The sequence below is a fragment of the Octodon degus genome, unplaced genomic scaffold (genome assembly GCF_000260255.1).
Source record: "Octodon degus isolate 3935 unplaced genomic scaffold, OctDeg1.0 scaffold00022, whole genome shotgun sequence".
Classification (NCBI taxonomy): domain Eukaryota; kingdom Metazoa; phylum Chordata; class Mammalia; order Rodentia; family Octodontidae; genus Octodon; species Octodon degus.
Window position 1 is genome coordinate 8,956,478 of NW_004524598.1, and position 4,404 is coordinate 8,960,881.

Genomic DNA, 4,404 nt, shown 5'->3' on the forward strand with positions numbered 1-4,404 from the left:
GTAATCCCAGCACTTGGGAGGTTAAAAACAGGAGGATCACTAGGAATCTGATCTGTGTAGTGAGACCCTGTAGACCCTGTCCTAAATACATAAAAAAAAAAAAAAGAAAAAAATCTTAACATAGAATGAGCAGATAAAACATACCTTGAACATAGCAGAATCAGAAGAAAAAGGCATTTTTCTCTCCTAGCTCTCTTAGGCAGAAGAAGCAAGAGCACAGGTTAGGAGCCCGGAGCAGTAAGACTGTCCTCCCAACAACAATGACCTCTGTGCTGCCTGACACTTTTGTTCAGGTAACCAGAGTTTAAGCTTGTGGCCGATAATGACATAACCAACATCTCTACTGCATCAACGCCAGCTCTGTCCCAGTGGGAGAACGGCTCACATTTTTTATTAGCCAACTCAAAGGAAATCTTGGAACAATATCAATAGAGAAAACTATGACGTGTTTTTTCCTGAAAGTCAAAAAACTCAAAGTAGGCCCAGGGAGATAGCTCAGTAGAGTAACTGCTTGCCTGGCTAAGCGCAGGGTCCTGAGTTCAACCCCCAGTACCGCCAAAAAATAAATAAAAATAAAAAAGCCTTGATTCAGACATTAAATTATGGGCTGGGGAGATGGCTCAGTGGCATAAGCGCTTCCTTGCAAGGCAAGTGCAAGGGCCTGAGTTCAATGCCCGGTTCCGCAAAAAAAACAACAAACAAAAAAAAAACCCCTCAAAGTAGATATTCAAAGTAATTAAAATGTTTAATAATGTTTCATTTTATTCATTTGTTTTTTTGTGGAACCAGGGATTGAACTCAGGCCCTTGTGCTTCCCAAGGAAGCACTTTTTCTACTGAGCCATCTCCCCAGCCCCTAAAGTAAAATGTTTCATTTTAGTGTAGGAAGACATTGATATAAAATTAGCCAACTGGTACTATCCCCCCACATAATAGCACAGCTGTTTTCAATAAAAATAATCCAGTTAGCTGACAGCAGATATTTTGAGTATAGAAAGGTTATATATATAATAAAAATACCTATGGCTTACAATAAATGATCAAGGTAAATACACCAAAATATTAATCATGGCAAGTTCTGAGTAGGAGGGTTAGGGGATTATTATTTGTTCATATACTAAACAGTGAACAACAATCACATATTGTTTTTATTATCAAAAAATCATTTTATAAAATAAGAAAAATTGCTTTGGGGATGTAACTCAGTGCTAGAATGCTCATGAGGCCCTGCATTCAATTCCCAGAAGTGCCAAAAGGGGAAAACATTTTTAAATACTGAAAACTATCTCAAGTGTATGACCCAAAAATAGCACTAAGGTTCTAAGAAACATCTCTTTTTTTTTTTTTTTTTGGTACCAGGAATCGAACTCACCACCTCACACTTGCCAGGAAAACGCTGTGCCACTGAGCTATATCCCCAGCCCTTATTTTCAAATGCGGGGGGGAGGGAAAGCTATCCTTTTTTTCAAATGTTAGTGTAACATAACAACTCAGATTTCAGAGTCTGAAAATCTGGATTTGATCAGCATTCTCATTTTCTGGGTAAGTTGTTGAAGCTTTCAGAACCTCTGAAATAGATTTCAAAGTTTTCAAACTTTGATGGCTGGGCATAGTGGCACACGCCTATAATCCTGAGAGGAACAGCCAGAGGATCACTGTGAGTCTGAGGCCATCCTGGGCTCCATATGCTACCTTGTCTCAAAACACACAAACAAAATAGATGATAAAAATTTAAAGTTTCGGGGCCAGGGAGATGGCTCAGTAGAATAAGTGCTTCTCTGGTAAGCCCAAGGGTCTGAGTTCAATCCCCTGTTTCGCAAAAATAAATAAATAAATAAATAAATAAAAGTTTTGTCAAGGTGATATAAAGTAATATGCCAAAAGGATAAGAACTTATAGTCAGGAGCTGGTGAGATGGCACAGTGGTCTAAAGCACCTACTTAGAACAAGCTTAGCAAAGCACAGGGACCGCGGTTCAATCCCCCAGCACCACATGCCAGCCAGCCCCGCCCCCTGGTGGGCTGAGCTGGCCACACACACACACACACACACACACACACAAATAAATAAAATTTAAAAAAAGAAAATAATCTTTAAAAAAAAAAAAAAGAACTTATAGTCAAAAAGCCAGAGAACTTCAATAAATTGCTTGATTTCTCTAAGACCTCAATTACTGTATATACCTAATGGGCAGAACCTGCCCCACTGCCTGGGCTTTGATGAACAATGCACGAGTCGATGTACCTGAAGTGCTGATACGCAGCAGGTGCTAACAAACTGTAGTCCCAACCTTGCACAACACACAATAAGCCGTGGGGAAGGGACCTGCGTTGCAAAGGGCTTCCAGCTGCCACCTATGGGACAAAGGAACCAGACAGGGCAAAGATGTGGTTCTGTTATTAAGATGCAGAAGTTTTTTTTTTTTTTTTTTTTTTTTTTTTTTTTTTTTTGTGGAACCAGGGATTGAACTCAGGCCCTTGCACTTGCCAGGGAAGCACTTATTCCACTGAGCCATCTCCCCGGCCCCAACTATTTTATCTTTTGTCATTTTTGTTATCCTGAGAGTCTGTTGGAAAAAAACCACTGGCTTAAAATAAAGTTTTCTAACTAGACATGGTGGTGCACTGCTGACATCCCTGTACTTGGAAAGGGTAAGACAGGAAGAAGAGTGAGTTTGAGCCTACCGTGGTAACAGGAAGACTCTGGTTTAAAACAAAAACAAAAAGTATCTTTGGGATTACAAGTATAAAAAAAAATTATCCCAAATTTGATCTGGGATAGAATCTTTTTCCTGATGTAAATTACAACTATCTTCAGGGAAGAAATAAATGTATCTAATCTAAACGTTTCAGGTAAAAATTATTTTTTTTTTATTTTTTATTTTTGGTGGAACCGGGGATTGAACTCAGGCCCTTGCGCTTGCCAGTCAAGTACTTATTCCACTGAGTCACTCCCCAGCCCTTAAAAATTAATTTTTGAGGAACACTACAAACTCCTTTCTAGTCCAGTTGTCAGTCAAGAATCTAGTAACCTTTAAATAAAATCACTCTTCAATTTGCATCTAGTGTTCCTTCCTCTATAATCATCTACCTAGAGAATCTGGAATTGGTGTTGCTCTTACAGCATGACCATGATGTTTGACATGTGCCCGTAAATGGTCAGAAGTGCTTTGTTGTTTTTAACTGTAAGAGAGGCCTTAATTCCTACAGAATCAGCTTTGGCCTAAGGGCCAAACTAAGTGACTGCAGCTGTAAAGTGAGTGAAAAGCAAAGCATTCCTTGTCTCTGCTGAGAGGAGTTCCTGCGCCCTTCTGCAGGCCTGGCTCTCGAGGGCCTTCCTGCACCAGCAGGCGTTTTAGAGCCACAGCAGAAGCAGTCAGGGTGAAGACCACACAAAGAATAAATCAGGGAATAAAGACACACCGGAGCTTGGTTTGGTTTTGTGTGTTGACCAGATGACTTCAGAAATCAGTACTATGGAATGGTTTAAAAGACACCATCTCACTCTGAGTCGGAAGGATCACAAGTTCAAGTCCAGCCTAGGCACTAAATTTAGTGATCTGCTAAGACTGTATCTCAGAATTAAAAAATTTAAAAAAGAGTTGGGAGTAGGACAAAGAGGCTCAGGCCTGTAATTTCAGCAATAGGGAGGTTCTGATAGGAGGATCCCTGGATCCCTGCAAGTTTGAGGCCAGTCTGGGCTACAGAGGCAGACCCTGTCTCAAAAAAAAAAAGGTCTGGGTCTGGTATAACTCAGTCCACAGCCCTGGGTTAAATCCCCAGTACTGGGCAGAGAGAGGGGATATCATCTAATTCCACCTGTCCTTCATTTCTTTCTCAATTTCACACTTACGTGCTGCTGAGCTGGGGGTGGTGGCATACACCTGTAATCCCAGCACTTGGGAGGCTGAGGCAGGAGGATCACCAGGAGTTGGAGGCCAGCCTGGGTTGCAAATTGAGTTCAAGGTCTGGCTGAACTACATAGCAAGACCCTGCCTCAAAACAACACACACACACACACACACACACACACACACACACACACCCCGAGCTGCTGAGTGGTACAATTCACTTGTAGATTTGGAGTGCTAATTCTGACGGAATTATAAGAGATCAAATCTAGGACTGCTATCTTCATGTAACAAATCTCGCCCAGCTCGCCTAGCCCTCTCGTCCCGCAGAGATCCTTCCGGTCCGCCCGCTCCGCTTACCGGGGCTCGGTCCTCCGTCTCCCCCTCCTAAGCCTTCCAGAGCCCACGGGGGCGTCTGGCCCGCCTCGCAGCGCGCCCCTGGGGTCCGGCCAGCATTCCCCGTGGCCGCCGCCCGAGGTCCCCGTGGTAACTGCCGGGCTGCGCCGCCGCACGGGTGCGACCCCCCGCGGCGCCGGAGCGAGCTCGTGCCCCCGG